Genomic DNA, 23,010 nt, shown 5'->3' on the forward strand with positions numbered 1-23,010 from the left:
TGAGCAGTGTCCACTTTTATTTTTTTGGTAAAGTTGTTTTTCTTTTTTAGATACGAAATGGCTGCGCTATTCCAAGTTTGACATTGTGTCCACTCCTATCTTTGTCCAGGTTGGATCGACAGTATGTATAAATCGATAAATAAAAAATGAAGCTAGTGTGACTCGATGAAAATAATGCTCGGCACTTTCTGCACATAGGAAAGTACAAAACACTAGCCATGCAACAATGACTAGCATCTCACAAGTAGGTTTCCATGGATATTGTGTACGTTTTTATGTAGGGGTGTCTTGCACTTTTTTTTTAGGTGAAGAGGATGCGATAGTGTGCAACAGCAAAGAAAAAAAAAATGGCAAGAGCATAGCCGAACAGGTTCCTCATCATCATCCTAACCAGCCTGACTACACCCACTGCAGGATAAAAGTCTCCTTTAATTCTCTTGTAAGGAGGAAGATGAGCATGCAGGAAGCTCAATGTCGGCAGCCACAGCCAGTTTGCTCAAAGTGGGAGACAAATCATCAAACTGCATGGGAGAAGTTCTAATTAGGCATTAACGCAGATGATGATGATGATGGTGCCATGGTCAGAGAGAAAATCAAAACCTGAAATGGTGTCACAGCAGCACGACGAGAGAACAAATTCTATGGTACATAATGAGCTGTGAATGGTGGCCCTGGCCGTGCAGGCAGTCAAAGGCGAAAGACACTGTGCATTACGATGTGAGAAGCGAAAGATCAGATAATGTTGTCCACACTTTTATTAGCTTGTGCAGTTTCCTACACATCACAGATACAGTAGCCCCAGTATCAACAAGGAACGGCCCTACATTTGTTGACGTATTCGCAGTTCTTGCCTCAGGCAGTAACTAGTTTTCCTGGGGCAGAGATGCAGCAAAGAAACCGAGTGGCATTATGAGGATGGAGGCGAGTAGGCAGGTGGTGAGTGGAGGTGTCAAAGTTGTCTGCAGGACAGACGTGGCCAAGGCTCAGGGGCGCGTAAAGGCAGGCACATCTGCAGGTGGCGACAATGACTCACAATGTGACCAGAAACTCTGCACGCATAACAAATAAGAAGGCTGTCATATACAGTCGTGCCTCGTTAATATGGACACTTTGGTTTCCGACCAAAACTGTCCATAAAGCGAGTCATCCATAATAACGAGTCATGAATAAAAACAAAAAGGATTTTATTGAGAAAAGAGAATTGGAATTAACGACTGCTTTTGTACATAACGGTGTGCACTGGACTCAAAATTCCACAGAACACCGGCAATTTTGAGTGCATTATCCTTGTCATTGTTGTCTTAAAAAATTTTAGTGCAGTCTGAAGCGACTCGCTTACCATGACACCCGTGATGTTGGGCTTTGTGTTGGTCGAACTTTCGAGCACGAACTCCTCACTGGCCGATGAATCAGCGTCTGATTCTCTACTCACCGCCACTTCCAAAATGGCCTCTTCACTGAGCAAAGTAGCCGCTAAGTAGCTGCTTGAGAATCTCCTGAGGCGAGGAAACAGCTGAGCCCTCGCAGCTTGGATTGACTGAGATGGCTTTTGCCGCTTGTATTCACAGATTTCTTCGTGTCTACGTTCAGCTCTGTTCTTTTGCGTTTAACTCCCGCCTTGCCAAAAGCCAGACTCAAGTTGGGGCTACTTTTTTGCCTAGTTAACCTTTCCGCCTTTCCGTACTGATTCTTTATTTTTTTGCCTTGTACTGTTTCTGTAAGGAAGCAAGGGAGTCAAGTTGGCAAGCTGCTATGCAGAGGGCTATCGAACATCCTATCTTCTTGGCGCCGTTTTTATGTGTTCCCATAAAACAAACACTGCAAGCTGAAGTACAGTTTAGAACGTCGGCTAGCCGACTACGACGGGCTCAGACCTTGTCAAGGCCGCATCGTTGACTCAAAGCGAAGCCGACATACGGACCGCCTAGTGTGCAAAGTTTGTCAGTTCGGCAGCGCAACAGGGACGAAAACGAGGAGCATGAGAGGGAAGTGCGTCCAGGACTAGACGACCGGTCCCGGTTGCGTGTTCGTACGTCGCCTTTCTTTTGTCGCCCTACTTTGTGAGTGTGTCTTAACTCTCACCGAAAAGCGTTAACGGCTTCATGGAACACACATTGCGCTTTGGGAAAGAAAACTTCAGTTCCCACTGCCACTGTAGGCACTTGTGTTTCTTCCTGTCATTTCTTTCTTACGCTTTTACTGGCCTCTCTGTTCACGTTCAGCAGAATTTATTGCAACCACATGTTGCTGTTTTCCCGACTGCGGCGGCACTTCCGCTGCACCCAGAAATCTCCTGGTTCCCCCCTTTCGGGGTCTTTCTTACGCTGACCCTCGGTTTTCTGTGTACGTTCCGCTCCGCTCTTGCGCTCCCCCCCCCCCCCTCCCCCCTCCTTTAGTATGGCGACACGCAGGCTTTGGTTCTTTCCAACCCCACAGGACTCGTTCAGGCATCCCGCCGTATCGGCTGTCGCGTAGGTTCGTGGGCGGCGCGCCCTTCTTTAACTTGCGTTCGGACTACTCTTTTTTTCAAGCACTGTCCATATTAACGAGACAAAAATACATGGGTCCAAGTGGGGCGCGTGCATTCTTCCCCTGTCCATTGTCCGGACAGCGAGTTTCCATATTAACGAGGCATAAATACATTGAAAAGGTTTCGTCCCCAGAAAAACTGTCCATAATTCGGGTCGTCCATATTAACGGGGGTCATATTAACGGGGCACGACTGTATGCACCAGGAGTCCACACAAAGAGGGGACAGTTACGTAGGAATGAAGGTGGCAGGCTACAGTGGAAGGCGGAACGGGATAAACATGTCTGACCAGATCTGACGTTGCCATACATGAGCGTTATTGCAGCAGGAACCTGCAGATGAATGAATGGCAGCACTTCAGTCACTTGCTCTCAAATCAGCCTGAAGGGTCATGGCCAGGCTAGATGGAGATCCCCAAATGTCCTCAATTAGGAGTAGCTGTTATATCACCTCCCCGATCGCAGTCTTTAAACTGGTCCAGCAGCAAGCTGCTGACGGAACTAAGCTGGAAAGTGATTCAAAGTGCACAGAAGGTGGCTGAACCAGAATGCGCTGCTTTGCTCCTGCCAAAGCATGAATATATTGGCAACAGTGATAGGGTTTAGGACAACTGCGTCAGCCTCTATGTTTTTGAGAATGTGCTTTATCTGATCCATCTCTGGCTGGAGACTTCTAGATGTGCACACAGGTTCACAATGTCTTCAGTATAACTGGTGAAGGATCCTTGCAGCTGGGTTTAGGCTCACAAGTACTGTTTGGAACACAGCTTTTGTATGCAAGGGCAGCCAAAGATCTAAGAAAAGGCGCGTTTAAAAGCAGACTTGGTGGTGAAGTTTGCTTTGCGGTTTCTGCTCTACAAACTGGCAATGCCTGTCACGTAAAACACCATGTCGTTCAGCTTCACAGCGTCGTCTCCCTGGTTGTGGACGCTTAATCGCTTGTAAGAGATAAGCCAATCCTATGTATCTTGGTCATTGAACCCATTGAAAATGGCCGGGTCCCACTATCGACATCAAGGTCCCTACATACCTATCTTAATGTTTAGCCAGCTGTGGCGACCTAATCCTTGAAAACTTCATCTCATTCGCACACTTCATTTTCTGCTGCCCCTTGCTACACGAAGTCAAGAATGTAGCACAAAAATAAAGAACAATGGACGAAGAAGAACACATAAGGCGATTGACTAGCGCTGGTCAATCATTTTATATGTCCTTCTTCGTCCGCTCTTTATTTTTGCGCTAAATTCTTGACTTCATGAATCATCAACTAGCCCGGCAGCAAGCTACACTTGGGAGGGAACGAATAAGGTTTGCCACATGAGGGACGGTGCACGAATTCAGGATCTCTGAACAGAACAGATATTCAGCTTAAGCGACGAAGGCGATCTTAGTCTAGAAGCAATGAGCGATAATTTCAGAGCCATTGATAATGAGTGCATGGCAGAGGTAGGCAGTAGGACAATTAGACAGGCTACCAGTAAACTATCCAAGCAGACGAAATATCTGATTATGAAATGGCAAGGTGTGAAAACCTCCCTCCGATGGGTCAGGATAGAACTGGCAGAGATGTTAAAGGTACTCAGTGAACGTAATTTGTTCGACGCAAGGGAGCATATTACGGAGAGAATCGAGCATGCTCTAAAATACAATGCTAGCCTGAAAGAGGTGAAGGGGAAATTAAGTAGGTGAAAATCCGATGTATGCATACCAAGGTAGCCGAGGAGTTCTACACTTAACCAGGCTGATAATGAGATTAGCAATAGTGAAGAGCAATCAGACGTTCCGGCAGTAAAAAGGAAGAGGTTAAGAAAGCTTTAGAAGCTATGAAAAGGGGGAAAGCAGCTGGGGAGGCTCAGGTAACTGCAGATTTGTTGAAGGACGGTGGGGATATTGTGCTTGAAAAATGGCCACCCTGCACATGCAATGTCTGGACATCGTCACCGGAGTTTTGGAAGAATGCTGACATTATTTTAATCCTTAAGAAAGGGGATGCTAAGGACTTGAAAAATTACAGACCAATCAACATACTACCTGTTGCGTATACGGAATTTACTAAGTCATTGCTACTGCAGTTATATATATATTGAACTCGAAGCGGATCACGGAATAGTTAGATACATAGGCAATTTCATATATAAGGCAAACCAACAGATGAGGCTCTCTATAACCCAGAAGCATGAATATGGTACATGTATGGCAGTGGTGCGTTGCCTGCCGGCAACACACTGCTCACCAAGGGTGCGGCGATGACCTGCAAGGTGTACACATGCACTGAATGTCACCTGCCACCTAGTGTCGAAAAGGAGAGTACATTGGGAACACTTCCAAATGCCACTTCGCAGGCGCCAGAAATCTTGGCAGGCAGCAGCCGCCATGACTGCACAACCCGGCTCTATGCATGAAAAATGATTGCCGGTGAGCTGTTAAAACAATCCTTTGCAGGGCACGACGCGCAATTCGATGGACATGAACAACGCTGCTAAACTTTAATGTGGGATTTTCAGGGGGATATTTTGAGAGTCCGATATAGGAAAATGATATATGTGCATTTGATATATCCGGGATCAAATACAGAATCAGGACAACCTTAGACTTTAATCAACCAAATGATCAGGCAGGTTTTCGGAAAGGGTACTCTACCATCGATCATATTCATCATGCTATCAACGAGGTGATAGAAGGATGTTCGGGATATAACCAGCCTTTATAAATAGCATTCGTTGATTAGAATAAGCATTTGACCTCCATAAAGAAAGTAATAAAATTCCCATAAGGAAAGGCACTAGGCAAGCAGACACGATCTCCCCAGTACTATTTGCCACTTGCTTAGAGGAAGTATTCAGAAACCTGGAGTGGGAACAATTATGAATAAGGGCTGATTTAATACATTGCCTTGTTAATTAACTCAGTGGACAAATTACAAAGAATGCTTAATGACCTAGGCAAGCAAAGCAAAAACATAGGCCTAAAAATTAATATGTGGAAGTCTACGGTAATGGTCAATAGCCTCGGATAAGAGCAGCAGTTTACAAAAATTCCGAGAGCACTGTGGAATCTACACTGCAGAAATGCGACAGCCTGAGTGTTGTTGGTGCACAAGGTGCATCACATTTGCTCTCATTATCATTACCAACTAATTGCATCGTCATTGTTACTTCCATCACTGTCATTATCACTAATTGCAGCATTATTGTTATCGCTACTATCATCCTCACTGTAGACAAGAAGAATTATGATGTGTTTCACAATTCCGGGCATGGCTTCAGTTTGGTAGAACTGAAAAAGTTTTAACCCGCCGTGTCACGCGAAAGTATGCTGGCACGTTTTATTGTTCATCGTCTTGTTTTGAATGTCCAAGTCGGCAATAAAGAAAAAAAAAGGGGGGGGCATGGCGCAGTAGGTTAAAGCGCTTGGCAGGGGATCCGAGGTATGGAGGTTCGATTCCCGGTGGAGATCAGACTTTCATTTTTCTAGATTTAAGGACAAAGTTTTCAGCGCAAAGGCATGCGGCCAAAGGAAAGAAGAAGAAGGAAGACTATAGGGACGAACACAGCGCAGTGTTTGTCCCTATAGTCTTTCTTTTTTTTTTTTTCTTTGGCCACGTGCCTTTGCGCTGAAAACTATGTCCTTAAATATAGAATACCAACTAGCCCAACAACTTACTCTACTGAAGTTCATTTTCCTGATGACGCTACTTTCGGTTTTGGGTGATGACGTCATAGGATTGATAGCTATGCCTGACCGGACGAATAAACAGCAACAGTATGAGCCATTGAAGGCTTTCGCCTTAATAGGTACACGGGTGGAAGCAGGCTCGAGCATTTTGGAACAGCTCAGGGAGCAGTGGTAATGCCACTTTGGAGCAGTAAAACGAGTGTTTTGAAGCACTCAAATTATGCTTTGGAACATGTTTCTAGGGTCAAGCACTTTTAATAACTACAATTTTTTTTCTGATATACAAAAAAATCCAATTTGATTACTTTTTATTCAATATTCAATGCTGTACTACCTATGCACGCATATCTCAACATGTAAAGATGTTTAAAGTAACACAGCTGACTAAAAGCTTTTGCCTATTCTGACTTGACAGCTTTAGACATGTCCACGCTCAAGCACCACCACTACCTTGGAATTAAAATAAACAAGCTGCACATCCCCACTTTTTGATTCCGCAGCTGTGCTGATAAATTCCTGGGCACTGCTCAGTAGTACCTTCAGGAAGGATAGATGGCACTGAAGGGTAGCCTTTCCTTCCTTAAGCTTCTTTACTTCATGGTTGTCTCCCAGTGACTCATGTTTTCTTTTAAATAACACTGGGGCTACACGTCAGCAACAGGCTTTCTATTATGCCTTTCCAACACTCTTGAAAGCATTTCTTGCAATTAACACCGTCCTGGCATCACCCCCATAATGCTTCAAGTATGCTTTTGTCTGATGTAGACTGGACAGGTTTGTTGTTAACAACGATTCTATAGTGAAGTACACACTCATTTTCACAGCAGAACTGTTGGAACAACTCGTGTAGTTCTTTGTAACCAGAAAAGTTTCCTCAACAGCTCGTGGTAGTCTGTGGCAATTGCTTCGCTCCTTGCCCTCACTTCTCTCACCACCGGCGATTCAAAAGGCTGGGAGAAGTTGCTGTCATGCGCACAAAACATTTTTCTCGCAATTAATTCCTCCCAGTCGTTTGTGACTCGTTTTAGAATAACTTGAGATCAAAATATTTCTTATGCTCGCTTTTCTAGTTTATTAAAATTTTATATGTGTTAGCTAGGCCCAGCCAAGGTGCATTGTACCTCCACCACTAGTGTGCTGCCATCGTTTAAACTATGACGACCCTTATAGACCAGAATACGGAGGGTAAATTGATCGCTGCCATATTGAGGGCGCTATAAGGCTACCTAGAGGTGCTGCAGCGAAATGACTGCTCTGCACTACCAAACGAGGTGGCCATGGCTATTCATAGCGCTTACGCCTTTACGTTTCTTTGAAGTTTTCACAACTTGCTGCTCACAAAACCGTCAAAATTGCATTTCTGCCTCATGGCAAGGCTGTTCTGCACATCTCGCAATGGCAGAGGCAAGCACAGCGTCCACAAGTGGAGCGAGTGGTTCGGTTAAGTGCATGGTACCTTTCTATGCGAAAAATACTACGGTTGCGACATTTCTTACCCTCGCGTGGTGTCTGCAAAAATTTGTTGCAGTCCGCACCGCACAAACAGGTGGCATGCCACAAGTGCGAGTAAACCTGATGTCTCCGTTTGCATTTCAGCAAGGAAGTGCCTTTTTTTTTTTAACAGCCATGATAAGCAACGCCAACCAGTCACAAAAATAAGACCTTGATATCTCCTGTTTGGTTGATGTGCTGCTGATTCATTCTTCAACCCTGCTGGAAAGGAAAAAAAAACAAGAGACACCGGGGAATCATCGCCAATGAGAAGCATTCGCTCGCAGTAGCGGCATGCGGTCTGTTTTGTGAGGTGTGGGCTGCGGCAGATTTTTTGCAGTCACCACGCAAAGGTAAAACATATAGCAGACTGCAAAGGTTTTGCTGGTACATGGGACATTACTTGGGGGTGCAAATCAAATCAGAAAAGTCACAGCCATAGCAAGCCTGCATGCAATGGTACCATGCGCTTATAGGAACCACTCACTTCACTTGTGGACACTGTACTTGCCTCTGCCCTCGCAAGATGTAAAGAATAGTCTTGCTGTGAGGCAGAAATTAACTTTTGACAATTTTATCAGCAACCAGTTGTGAAAACTTCAAAAAGAAACATAAAAGCGCAAGAGCTAGACACCCACGGCTGCCTCGTTTGACAATCCAGAGGCATAGTTTCACTGCGGCAACTATAGATGGTGCTAGAACGCTCTCAAAATGGCAGTGTTCAATTTACCCTCCTTGTTCTGGTCTATAGACCTTTTCGAAAAGTGGTCCTGGGCGCTGCCATATTGAATACTGGGCTGTGCTGCTAGCATAAGAAAAGTTGAGAATTATCTCTCCCAAAGCCGCCCCACAGCCCAGTCAAACCGGTTTCGCCGAGGCTCGTGAAAAGGTCTATAGCACAACATGCCACTGCCCTGCTGCACTTCTCACAGTCACCTAACCAAATTGCATCGAACCGCATTTCTTGTACCTGGCGCAATTAATGGCCCAATACAATTAATGTTAAGCAAAAATCATGTTTCGCTAAATTTTATGGCAAAATACCAAGGCATCAAAACATCATGGCAAAACATCAAGTTTTGGAGTTTTGGAACAATATTGTGTTTTGGGGCAGGATGGCGCAGGCAAAGCAGTTTGGAGCAGAATAAAGCAAACGGAGTGAATGGAGCAGTACTTCCACCCTGCAGGTAACAAAGCTCTGGATGTTGTTGGCAAATGTGTCTGCTTAGGACAGGTAGCAACCGCAGATCCGGACCATGAAAGAGCGATAACTACAGGTTTTTCCCCCGAATTTAATCCTAGTGCTAGTGCAAATAATCTGAGCGCTGACTGATATAATCTGCGTGCCATGTAATTTAATTCGAGTGCCAAGCATTTAATTAAAGCGCCAGCATATCTATTTCGAGCGCGAGCTCAAATAATGCCAGCGCCAACTAATTTAATTTGAGTGCCAAAGCAATTAATACAAGTGCTGGCAAATTTAATCCGTGTGCCAACCAATTTAATCCATATGTGGAAAATGAATGCAATAGAGGGCTCCAAAGCACGAAACATGAATTCCAGAAATAAATCAAAATTGAGATCATCTTTCAGACAATGCGCCGAATCAGCAAAGTGTCAACGTATAGGATAGCCTTCATCAGTATTATGACAAACATTGCCTTGATGCAAGTGTTTTAAACCTAATGTCTCCCAGAAAATAAAACTGCATTTTAAAGACGGCCGCTTCTGTGCTTTTACAAGCCTGTAGTTTCCTACGCCGCTACAATTACAGCCCAGGCAAATTAAGCACTGCTGTTTGGGTTAAAAGCTCTGCTGTACATAGTTTCAGCCACTTTGCCATGTCAGAGCCAGACTAAATGCAACGGCACGCGCTCTCTCTTTCCGTGGTAGTGGCCGTGTAAAATTGAGAAAGCGGTAAAATGAGATATGTTTCTCTGGCTCCATGTCTTCTCGCCTGAACCAACTCTGCTTCACACTAATCCTTCTTTTCTGCTAGTAGTGTTGAATCATTATTAGAAACACAAATACATTTCTGCACCGGTTGCCATTTCACAAAAACAGCAGGCTGTTGTGTGAAGGCCGAAATGCCATCAGCATGCAGATTCAGTGCATATGACAACCCATAATAAGCAGTGCTTAACCAGCCAATTAGAAGGTGACAGTCATATTTATTCACTTGTCATGCGTCTAAACTAAAAGCTGCAAGAGGCGTGTCATAAACTGCAGTTTTTCAGCTGCGCGTGGTCCTTGGTTTTTGCAAGATACAAGAACAAAGCAAAATAGTGCATGCAGATGTGACGCTTAAGCGTCACATGGTCTGCGAAGTGATCTCAATTTCGATTTATTTCTGGAATTCATGCTTCGTGCTTTAGAGCCCTCTACCGCATTTATTTTCCACATATGAATTAAATCCGCTGGCGCTTGTATTAATTGCGTTGGCAGTCTGATTCAATTGTTTGGCGCTGTCATCATTCGAGTTGGTGTTCGGATTAAATACACTGCCGCTTTTATTAAATGCTTGGCACTAAAATTAAATTACACGGTGCGCAGATTGTATCAGTTGGCGCTCACATTATTTCCGCTGGCACTAGGATTAAATTCAGAAGGAAAACCTGTAGAACAAGTCTAGGATGGAGCGCATTTGGCAAGTTCTTGCAGGCCATGACTAGCAGCTTACCGGTATACCTCAGGAAAACGGTAAACAACAGTTGCATCTTAAGAGTACTCATCTATGGGGCTCAAATGTGAAGGCTAATTAAAGGGGTTATACTTAAGTTGAAGTAGATGCATAGAGCTGAGGAATGGAAAATGGTAAGTGTAGTCTAGAGATAGGAAGTATGCAGAGTGGGTCCAAGAAATGAACTCTAAATAATGGCATTCTAGTCGAAATCAAGAAGAAATGGTCACAAGCAGGACATGTATTGCAAAGAGAGGATAACCGATGGTCGCTAAGAGCAACAAATTGAATTCCAAGTGAAGGCAAGCGTGGCAGGGGGCGGCAGAAAGTCAGGTGGGTGGACGAGGTTAGTAAGTTTTCAGGGGTCAAGTGGGTGCAGCTAGCACAAGACCGCGTTAACTGAAGGATTATGAGAGAAGCCTTCGTTCTGCAGTGGGTATAGTCCAGCTAACGATGATAATGATGATGAGCTATGGACAAAGAAAAACCGTATGGCAACAAACGGCTCCTTTATCAGATAAAAAACTGAATTAAAAAAAAATCTTCCCACCAGTTGAACCAGACTTGCAATGACCTCATTAAAATGGCCAGTTTACCGCCACTCTGAAATTAATGGCCGAGCAGCATAACTTTTGGGATCTGCACTCGCAAAATCAATACTGACATATACATTTCACTTGAGAAATCTGTCGCCAACGGTGACACCAGCATTTCATCTCTCCTCTTGAGTATACTCGTAACTCCCTGCCACTAAAAAGAAATATTGCTGACAAGTCGTATTGTCTACGAAGAGGCTTCACAAATTCATAAAACATTTAGCGTAAATATATGTGCGGCTCCAACGCCTCAATTCGTCTTTTAATTAAACTGCACGTGCTCTTTTCTCTCTGTCTGAGCACGTGGAGGGGCAGCTGAACTGTGCATGTGCAAAGGTTATCGCGGCGCGAGACTTGTGCTTGACGCGGCAGAAAGTGTAGATAAAGGGACAGAATGGAAGAATCGGGGGAGTCTGGCGGGAGCCCTGCTTGGGGAGCGATCACGTTGTTAGCTGTTGGCGAGCAGCCCGAAGCATCCTGATGTAATGGACTGTGGAGCAGAGCAATACCAGGATGAAGACGGAAGCGATGCCTCCTGAGCTGGGTTTTTTGCTTGAGTTGCAGCCAGACGAGGAGCAATGTATTTTGTACTGCTCGGAGCCCCTTTTGCCATGTCACATAGGCCATCTTTACACCCCACTATGTTTTGTCTTGCCATGTAAAAGCACTGGCCCCTTACTTTTGTAGCAAAGCATTGTCCTGTCACGAGTCTCGACCACATGCTTCGCATTGAAGCAGCGTGCAGTGTTGTATCTTTGCAAAGTGCTTCTCTGCTGACCCGGAAATAAACACATTTTTATCATCATCATCAGCCAGACTATACCCACTGCAGGGTGAAGGCCTCTCTCATATTTCACCAATTGGTATTTTGGAGCAGAATGGAATTCATGTGAATTTGTGACTAGTAGTCGGGCGAGGCCCTGACTCGCGGACCCATTCTTTAGAAGGCGGGGCCTTCAAATAGATTAGGTATTTTTAGACCTGCATCATTATCATCACCACGTCGCTTTATTGCTTCAGCAGCGAGTCATGGCGAGTCAGTGTGCCAGGTTCATCCATGCTATGATAGATGAAAGAATTCAGAAAATGTTGATGAATTCTGAATCAACTGTTCCTGAATTCCTGACCAAACCAAACCGAATGAGATGGAAGTAACACAGATGAAAAAAGAACCTGGAAGGAAGTGAGGAGCAGTCACAAAAAAAAAAAAAACTTGGCAGTGAAAGGGTTAATAACAGTGCGCTCTTTGTGATTAGGGTCATCGGCTCTACCTCGTCCATCCATCCCAGAGGTCTTTCATCTTGCCATTTTTCATTCACTTCACGACATCTGCCATCTCAGCATCAGAGCCACATAGTGCCTCATTACCCAGCGGTACGTCTGGCCAAACATTAGACGTTCGCCAGTGGGCCCGCTCGTGTTTTGCTTGCCAGTCCGTCAAAATGACTCACTATACAAAGACTCCTCCCCAGTCTTTCCTGCCATCTGGTTGTTGCTTTGACCACATTCACCTTGACTTGGTTGGACCACCACCTCCATCTAATGGCTGCCGGCACATTCTGATGATGACTGACCGCTTCACTCGTTAGCTCGAAGCAGTGCCCACTCTGGACATTACTGCGCAAACAGTTGCCAAAGCCTTCGTTTCAGCATGGATTTCCCACTTTGGCTGTTACCACGGATCGTGGCCGCCAGTTTGAATGCATCCTCTTCACTTCCCTTACCAGTCTGCTCGGCACTAAACACTGCCGCACCACAGCATACCATCCTTGTGCTAACGGCATGGTTGAGAAGCTCCATCGTCAGCTCAAGACTGCCCTCATTGCTCGCCTAGATCGCGAGCACTGGGCTGGTCACCTTCCTATGGTGTTTCTTGGCCTACGCACCGTTTTTCGTCGCGACCTTGGCTGTTTGGTGGCCGAAGTCATCTCGGAGACTTGTTCGTTCCTTCGGCTTCCTCGTCCCAGCCCCTGCAGTACCTTTAACGCCTTTGGGACTGCATTCAACACCTAAACCCAGTCCCACCTCTATCATCTGACCGTCAGATCTTTGTGCACCCAGATCTTGCGTCCTCGAGGCATGTTTTTCTAAGGCGAGACACTGTAAAGGCGCCTCTTAGCCCCCCCTATGATGGCCCGTACCATGTCCTCAACAAGACTACAAAGTCGGCGACTATCCTGCTGGATGGTCGTGAGAGGTAGTCTCCCTGGATCGCCTTAAACCCAAATATATGGAGACACCTCCCCAGGAGCTCCCCTCGGATGTTGCTGGCTTATCTGTCGACATGCTTGCCGCTGAGGCACCCTCATCCCTGCCCCGTTGGCGCGTACATTTCGCCGCTCCGTTTGGTCGGGGGGCCCTGTAGCGCACAGCGCCGCTGTAAAGCGGAGGCGCTAAGATCGGCGTTCACAGCCAGCAAGCACGGCACAGGCTGCTCGGTTCGAGAAGCCTGCCACGCTGGTCCTCTTGTTCTGGTGCTCCACTGCAACGCCGTAAATTCCTTACATGCTCTTCACTGCAGGACACTTCCTGCCGGCTGCAAATATACACAGAACCAGCACTCCACTGCTTCAATACAATGCTGCTTTAGGCTTGGGCACTGCCAGCTTCGACAATAAAGGAATCTGCTGAAGGCCACGGACACAAAGAAAAATTTAAATGAAGCTGTAGTACAGCAGAAGGATCAGAATTCCCCGCAAAGTAATTTGAGATGCGGATCAAAAAGCTGCAAAGAAGACTGTTCGTTGCCCGCAGCTGCGAGGAGGGCTATCAAATGCAGGTGCCATATTCGGTTTGAGGTCGAGCACAGAGACTGGCATTCAACAAAAACAGTATGGAGCTCCTATCGGGATGGAGTCTATGCCGATTTACGACCTACGGGAAGTCGGCGCAGCCGTGGGCGAGCAGCGCACCACGGGCGTACTGGCGGCCCATGACCGGTAAGCGAGCCATGATAATTCGCCCCCTTGTGTTTCCTCGTGACTGCGGCGACGGGGATTTCAACAGAACGAGTCGGATGTACGGCCTGCATGCGGGGCCCGTTCGGCATAGAGGGTGGCCTGCCTCACTTTGGCAGCGGCACCAGGAGCAGAGCCCAACAACCCAAGTCCCGACCCCTGCCCTGATTCCTGTATTACATGGGCCTGCTGAAGGACCAGCCGTGCGACTCCCAAGGGGAAAACGGCACCCAGGTGGAGGTCATGATTAAGGGAGGAGGGTGTGGGAATTTAAGATTACCCACGCTTGCACGACACGGCTCTGTCTGCCTCACGGGGATACCTCATCTCTCTCCTTCCCCTGAAGCAGTGGCGGAGAGGGCAGGGGCGAGAGACCTGGCGTAGCGTGCCGGGCGGCCCCTCCTTCCCCCTACCCTCTAATATCGATGCACAGCATCTCATCGGGGGGAGACGACGCCGCGACGCCAGAGCCCGCGGATGCTGCTATGACCAAGGATAAAAATTGGGCACTCCCAATAAACAGCCCAGCCCGGTGGCTCTGCCTCAGTGTTTCGTTCTTCCCTGCCACGGATGTGGTCAGAGCTAGCGGCGGGGCGTTCCGTTCTGAGCACAGAGCCCGAGTCCCGTGAGAACCCCCACAAGGTGTTGTTACATGTCTCCTTGACGTCAGCTCCAGCATCCATTGCAGTGAAGAGCAAGCACAGAGCAACGCCAGGGTTCAAAGCGATCGCTGAATGGAAATGTTTTTTTTTTTTCATCTAAAGCACAAATTAGATTAAGCTCTAAAAAATAAATGCCATTGAATGGTACTGTGTCATGCAATATATATATATATATATATATATATATATATATATATATATATTACCCCGCACCTCCACCAAGTGTTTAGTGGGGATCCAGGCACTGGTAGCGGGCACTGGTAGCGAGAAGAACCGGAGCGGTGGTGGCTTAACTTTTGAGTCAGCTGGTCCGCAAAAGCACTTCCTCTTCCTCCTTCTCGGCTATCTGTCCGCTTAATCACAACTTCTTCTTTACAATACACATATATAACTGCAAAAAATTTGCACATTTAAAGCTGACAGTACCCAGGCCTAAAGCACCATTGCACTCAAGCAGTGGACTGCTAGTTCGCAGCCAGCAGAAAGTGGGCTGCTGCGATGAGCAGGCACAGAGCAACACCGTGGTTGCCTGCAAAGGCTCAACTTGAGAAATTATTTTCTCACTTAAAAGCACCCTGATTAAACTTTCAGTATTAAATGGCAATGAATGGCTCTGTGTAAACTAGTATTTTTCATATCTTTAATAGGGCCACTTCATTACATAACTGACGGAGGAATAAACCTCAAACCTCAATAAGGTAATTTTCTCCGATTTAGAATACTTTTGCAGGTGCACCTTACATTGTTTGATCTCTTTTATAATGTTTTTGCAGGTGCAGCTTAAGTTGTTTGATCTCTTTTATAGGCTTTTTGTCTTCTAAAAAAGTTGGAGAAATAGATTGAGTACTATAATAGTAATAATTGGTTTACAGGAAAGGAAAAGTTTTCCCGTGGACACCTGAATCACGCTACAAGGGAAGGAAGATGGGAGCGAAAGCGGAAAGAGAGAGGCCCCATAGTGGAGGGCTACGGAGTAATTTTGACCACCTGGGGATCTTTAACATGCATTGACATCGCACAGCACACAGATGCCTCTCCGCTTTGCATCCATCGAAACGCAGCTGCCGGCAGTCAGATTCGAACCCAGGCACTCTAGTCTAGTGCCTAGACCATAAGAATATAAAATTTGACAAACATTTCAAAATTCCAGCTTTTTGTACCATATTTTATGATTTATATTTGAACAAATATAAGGCAGAGTTTGTTTATTTCCTGCACATCAAAAGAACAATGCATTTTATTAATATGAAAATTTTTGTTTATAGTGATGCATCAAAAAGTTAATTTTTTTACAAATTTATCTGTGTGACTAGGTTTTGCTATTACTTGCAAGCTTAAAGGAGTATAGACCACCTTCACTCTGGCTACGTCATGAAGATGCGGTGGCGCTGTCGTAATTACAGACTTTCGCGTGGTAGGAAAAACAATGCTTCAGTTGCTTCGCCTATTGTGATTGTGCGATGGTTTGCTGCAGCCGAAAAAATAAAAAACAAAGCACCATGCTGACTAGTTGCATCACCGTGGCATGTGCTGGAAGGCAAAGAACGCAAAGTTTAGTAAGCTTGCACAGGTTTCTTATGGGCGAAGGTCGCCGTAAACAGTGGGCCATCGCAGTGTGGCGCGGAGGCTGGATACAGACACCTTTACGCCAGAGCGGCTATGGGCTCAAAGGCCATGAATAACTCGAGTTTGGCCTTCTTTATGACGCGTAATGGTATTTTGTGAGTGCACGTAAAATGTTGACGAGGCAGCCAGTATATTAATGCGTAGACCTGTTTATAATGTAAGCAATTCCTGAAGCAAATTTTTTTTTCACTTTCTAGTTGTATGTATTATGTGCATAGTGAGCTACTGCGCATGCGATCAGTATTGCACTCCTCCGTGGTTATATTGTATGGCTAACATTAGCTTTGTTCACCTCAAATTATTTTAAATTTTGTGATGAAATGTGCGTGTGCTGACAGCCACTGATTTGCTCAATTGGAGATGAATTTTATTATACCGAGGGGTTTGAGTGGTATTCACTGCAGCTAATTTTGAATGAGAGTTGTGGGGTTGAGCGTCCCGAGTGACATATGGGCCCCTGTTTCAGATTTTGAGGATCTTTACATCAACTACGTAGCACACTGTCGCATTCAGAGTTTATCCTACATAGAAACGTGGTCACGGCGGCCGGGACCGAACTGGGTAGCCCTAACTACGGAACCAGCATGTGGACGCTGCAGCTTGTAATGCAAGCTAAAAGCTTGAATACCCATGAAGAAATTATAAACGCTGACGCCAATAACCTTCCACGAACAGAACAGATAGGCGTGCAGCGTGGTGATTTAAAGGAATAATGCAAGGATAAGCAAACCTGTACGGTGCCAAGGCACAATGCCCTTGCTACTGTTGCCATGCTTACCAACAACGCTCATTTGATGCTCGGTATGAAGAATCATCCGAGAATGCATTGATGTTTTGAGCGGAATACTTCCTACCTGGTTTGCGTGTGCTGTTTACGAGCGAGAAAAATCACATTCCACTTACCCGACTGAAAGTTGTTGTATGCACCCAAAGCTTTGCAATTCTCGACGCATTCCGCGGCTAATGTGCTGGGCAAATAGCAAATAGATATCAATCTACGCTACTCATTTTCAAGGCAGCAACAACTTCGCTCGTGCGCTTTGAACCCGCTCTTGGTCTGGTACGGTGTGCAGGACAAGGCGATGCATGCTGTGTACGTGAAGTTTTTCCAAGTATTGCTTTTGTACTCACACAGCGCGTGGGTATTTTATCTGCCAAAAAGGTGCCTGCATATCACAATAACACGCTCTTGGCAAGTATGGCCACAGCAGTGGGGTGGCACCACAGTGCCCCTCCCGTGCTTTCCGCCTGCTCTGGGGCCATAGACGACTGCCACACCACTTTGATTGCTTTGTTTGTTTTAAACATGGCGGAGACCTATAGACACCTAATTTTTGGGTTCGTGTTTAATTAGCTGTAATGATGTGCAAGGTATTACTGTACAGAAAGCACCAGGTGATATCCACCTATGACCGCTAAACAATTTATCATTGAATTTCTTTCCTCATCCGTTTCGGTTTCAAAAGCCGTGTGATGGCTGTGACGCCAAAGTTAAGTCTAGGTCACGTGACGGGTGAAAAAAAATTGATATCCTGTGATGTTTAAATTCACTGCAACACTGAAGCCAGCCTTCCTCAAGAACAGGAATCGCGAAGAGCTGGAGATTATACTGCGGCTTTTTCATGCTGTGCATGGCTTGGACTTGATTGTGATGTCACAGCCATCTCTCAGCTGTTGAAACCGAAATTGGCGAGAAAAGAAAATTGAACTGAAAATTATTTCGCAGTCGTAGGCAAAAACCACTTGGCGATCCGTATACAGGAATGTCCAACAAAAATGCCACCAAAATTTGGCGTCTATACTCCTTTAAGATGGTGGTCACGGGCAGAAAATATTTTTTCGCCAAAAACAAGCTGGGATAATATTCTTCATAGCAATACAATTTGCTATGATTTTTTAAAAAGAAATTGAGGATGGTCAAGCCCACAACCTGTATCAGTTGGTGTGGAATGAAACCGGCACCTTTACCTTAGCAGATCATGCTAGCCATAACAGCCTAGCATTATCCTTGATGCATTAGCATGACAGGAAAAAAAAAAAAAAACAGTGGTAGCATACCATATATACACCATTACAAAATCGAAGAACTTGAAGGTAAGCTGTCTAAAAATTGTAAAAACATTTTTTTTTTTGTGGAACTGCAGCAGCATCACACTTTGTACCAAAAAAAATTGCCTTGACAAGCACTGGACCATATATATGCTGGTCTGCAAATATGAAACGCCTTTGCCCACACGTACCAGCCACAGCTATCCGATGGAAACTAAGGCAGAATCAAAAGCACAGAAGAAAGCCCCAGGTTGCCTCCAAAGGATACCTGTTTCAGCACACGCACCAAAGACAGGGAAGGACCTGGAAATCAGAACAATGCAATAAATGCCCACTCCTGGGAAAGGTAAGATGTGAAGGATTTTGTTACAACACAGAAAGTATAATGAATGAAAGTATGAATTCCGCAATTCATGGCAGTTGGTTGTGTCTACTATCTTTGCAAACATTTGTCGTCACTTCAAGTAAAGGATCCATTTCTCGTTCCTAATTCTGAGGCAGTTGCTGATTTGCTCCAAAATGAGAGCTTGGTATACAGTGCTGGTTTTAGCGTAGATGTGGTTGATTTGTATAATCTCTTCCACACTCTCAACTCATCCAGGATGTTCAGCAATGTATTACGGAGGACAATGATGAATGCTGGTTCCAAAATGAGTGTGGAACCTTAACCGGATCCTTTTTGGAAATGTTATCTTACTACCTGAGTAACACGTTTTTTGAGTGAGATGGTCGACTTTATACGCAAAAATCTGGTGTGTGCATAGGTGCCAAGATAGCTCCCATCCTCAGCGACATTTATCTAAGCAGGGTTGATATGAAAGTTGAGAATGATTTAGCCAGTTGTTGCATGCACATTTTCCGTTTCGTGGAGGATTTTCTGGTGCTAGCTAGCTCTGTGAATCCTGAATTTGTGTCAAATGTTCTTGATGTTTTTGCACGTAATGGGTCGGGACTAAGGCTCACGCATGAAGTCCCCCAAGAAACAGCCTTACAATTTCTCGATTTAAAGTTGTCTTTCCAACCCCACCATGCCTGTTGGCAGTATTCACCTAGGAGTGAAAAGCCCCTTCTAAATTACAGGTCCTTTCATTCAAAGCTCGTAAAAAGTAGTATTGTTACGGGATGCTTAGGCATGGCAGTGAAGAAATCTTGTCATCATAAAATGATGTCCAGTCTCTTAACTCAGGCGGACAAATGCAGGGAAGCTGGTTTCCTGAACTCAGTTCTCGTCTCAAGTGCAGACAAAGTCCTCTGCGCGCTAAAATCGTCTTCAAGCATGTGAGGGCGGGAAAGGTGTTCGGAGGAAGGAAGAAGAAAGGTATGTAGTAGTCATGCCATATGTACACACGCTGTTGCACCGAATTAAAAGAGTAGGAAGCAAGCATAATGTAAACGTTCTGTTTCCTTCTCCTAACAAACTAGAAAGAGTGGGAGCCGCGGTTCAAAGAATGCACGAGGGGGCAGAAGAAATGTGTGCAACATAAATCATGAAAATAGATATGTTCCTTGTAAGACTGGCATAGTATATCAAATCCCTCTGTCCTGTGGCCTTACCTACATAGGCCAGACTGTGCAATGCATTAAAGTGCGGCTCATGGAGCACGCTAATTCGCTGAAAAAGAAAGAAGCTAACCTAGCGAAGCACTGATCCATGTGCGAATGCACGTCATTTTTTGATGACAGTGACGTTTTGTTCGTTCATTCTTACCAGTGCACTAGAGAAGTAGCCAAAGCTTTTCACATCAGAAAAAGTAAAGGGTGCGTGAGTACGCCTTTTGTCACATTATCTCCTCGGGAAATGAATATGCTGCACAGTGGGCAGCAGTTCTGCCGATGCACTCGTGCTTTTAAATGCTTTTTTTCCTTTTTACCAAAACTTGACGTCGTTGACGCGCATGTGCGCTGTTTCTCTGTGTGCGTATATATGATGTGATTCTTCCCAATAAAAAAAATCAGCTGTAAGTTCAGCGCTATTCGTGTGTCTCATTTCGTTTATTTCTTGGTCTCTGTATTTTTTTTCGCTGTTGGGCCACCATTAATTTCGATACTCCCCCGCTTTTTATTGCTTTGGCTGTTCAGCGCTATTCGTGTGTCTCATTTCGTTTATTTCTTGGTCTCTGTATTTTTTTTCGCTGTTGGGCCACCATTAATTTCGATACTCCCCCGCTTTTTATTGCTTTGGCTGTGGCGGTGCTGATCGAAATTCATGCCCTGGCCACATCAAAGTCATGCTGTGGACTATCTTCATAAATAAGGTGAGTTTGATTACATATATCAGCACCCTTGTGGAGCAACCGGTATTTGCCAGCACATATTTTTACAAGCGGGTGCACTCAAGTGCTACTCACCTTTTCATGAGGCACAAGGCATACCATCGGGAGAGGCCATGAGCAGAAGCTGCGACGAAGCCAAGATCTCACAATCGCCGTGCATCAAGATTATTTCGGTACATACTGAAAGGAAACAGAAATGGTTGCTCTTGCTGGGACAGGGCTAGCCGGGGCCAAACGGAGGCGTATTCGAAAATGAACTACAAAAGGAAAGCCCTTTCGTGCGAGCCGCCGGGACTGCTTTTAAGCGCACGAAAAAGGGCTCCTTAGTTCCTCTACACTTCACTTGAAGTCACTGGTAAATAGACTCATAGCAAGATTACAAAAAAATAATTGAGATCGCTAAACAATAGAGCGTCGATGCAGAAAAAAAATTCCAAACAATTTGTAACGAGAGGGCAGCGGTGCAATGGGTTGGCGAGGCAAGTACGGAATGCAACACGTGTTTTGCGCTGCATTTTCGCTGTACTTACGAAAGTCTGAAGAAACTTGCAAGGATGGGTGCCGCCCAGTCTATTTTGCAGAATACATTCCAGTCTGGTCAATCTGAAACACGACGCGAACAAGCCTCCCGCTTGCTTGTACCACTGCGCGCCAAAATTGAAAAGGAAAAAAAAAAAAGCACCTGCGGTAGGGTGGCTAGCCACCCTACCTGCGGTGCCTGCGGCTGCGGAGGCGGCGATAAAAAAAAGCGTCTGGGTACGAGAGTACACGCAAGCAAAAAACAAAAATAAGCAATTTATTACGTCACATCCGCCAGACTACAAACAGATCCTCCTCGCCTACCTTCTTTCTTCTCGCGCATGCGCAGCTTACCAAGATCGCGCGGTGGCGACCGGCAGGTCGCGTGCCTGTCTAAGTAGACGCACGGCCGGTCTCGAGGGAGAGAGCGCTTCTCTTCTCTTACGGCCTCTCCAATGGGGTCTGTTTCAACCGCCCGCCGCGCCTCGGTGGGGTCGCCACCGCCCTACTGCTGCTCCTCCGCTACAGCCGTTCACGCGCAAGGGAAACGCGCGCTCGCTTTTAGCTTCGCCCGCGTCAGTTGCAACCGGCAGGTCCTGACATTTCGCCCCTTATGGTTTATACAAAGTCCGTCATCAACATCGAACATTTATCGTGTACGAGGAATAAAACAGTCAACAATCCGCTCACGCGCGCGCTCCTTCGTCAGTGCGGCCGTGCACGGTCGAATGAAGCTTCGGGTACACTTCAACATTTTTTACCTATAATTTTTGTACAAAAATAAATTTACCAGGCTATGCAATCTGCCTTTGAATGTTTTAAGCAGGTGTAGCGCAACCTGACGTGAGTGCATGAAGAACTACTGGGTGGAGATTCTGTCAACCGCTACCGTTTTCGTTTAGATCAGAAGAGGCACCGGCAAAAATTCATGGCGCGTCTCAGATTCAGAGTAAATAACAAAAATTTACTCATATAGTAAAAATTTCACTTGTGTAGTGGTTGAAGGACCGAAGATGTATATGCAGTCTCGCGACTACTTTTAATCAATGAAATGGGCATAAACAGTTAAGCAGAATCGAAAAAGGCAGCAAACAATAAAAAAATTTTCCTTCAAAGTTACACATTGCACTATATATTCATCAGTTCATCGAAATGCGACCTGCGTCTAGAAAATTCAGGCTCAAAATCTTCTTGCACGGCTTGTGCACATAAGGAGTTGGCCTTTCGGTCTTCTCTGTCACTTTCCTGGTATAATTAATTGAGAAGAAGAATTCTGAGAATTTTTTTAAATATCAAAGGAACGGACCTAATAACATTGCTGTTGTCAATTCCTTTCTGGCAGCTCAGTGTTGAGTTCTGAAATGCTGACTGAATCAGGATCTTAAGTACCTTCGAGAACATTTGTGTGTAGTATGTGCACGGCAGCTTTTTCGAAAAAAAAAAAGTTTGTCCAATAGGGCAACAAGCTCTGGTTTCGGATAATGCAGTCTATTAGAACATTGTCCTCGTAGAAGAGCGTACTACATGGGGCTGCTTGTTTCGCTAGTTTCAAGAAGAATAGCGCAAGCGTCACACCCGAAGTTGATTAACTAAACGATATATCCAGCGACGTAAGGTGAACCGGAATATGTGACAGTGGAAAATGGGATGGTAGGAGATGCCATCACTTCCTTCCGTGCCTTGATTTTGCTCTCAGATGAAACCTACGTCTTGACAATGTAGTCATGTAGTCATGTGCCGCTAGCTGTTACGGCCCTCGCATCTGGCATATGTCATTCCCTTCCGCACATTAACCTTACTTTCCCGAAGAGAGCCTCAATGTGTCGCTATATAAGGCTTGAAATGAGCCTTCAGTGAGAGTGTCCTTCTGTAACGCTTTAGAAGTTTCTTGCATACTTTCGATATAGCAGGTGAACTCATTTGTAAGTCACTTCATCGAGTATCACCTTCATC

The 23,010-nt window shown here is 45.4% G+C and overlaps 1 long non-coding RNA gene across 1 annotated transcript; it reads right to left on the minus strand.

Moving 5' to 3' along the window:
* Positions 1-740: 740 nt before the first annotated feature.
* On the minus strand, positions 741-21,325 carry LOC146183528 (uncharacterized). Its single transcript, XR_014708766.1, has 4 exons — positions 21,069-21,325; positions 20,614-20,718; positions 18,457-18,568; positions 741-1,009 (listed from the first exon to the last, which is right to left on the minus strand). It is a non-coding gene; the product is annotated as an uncharacterized LOC146183528 (long non-coding RNA).
* Between the last annotated feature and the right edge of the window lie 1,685 nt (positions 21,326-23,010).

Source organism: Amblyomma maculatum, chromosome 7 (genome assembly GCF_055883805.1).
Source record: "Amblyomma maculatum isolate TAMU_Amacu chromosome 7, ASM5588380v1, whole genome shotgun sequence".
Taxonomy (NCBI): Eukaryota; Metazoa; Arthropoda; class Arachnida; order Ixodida; family Ixodidae; genus Amblyomma; species Amblyomma maculatum.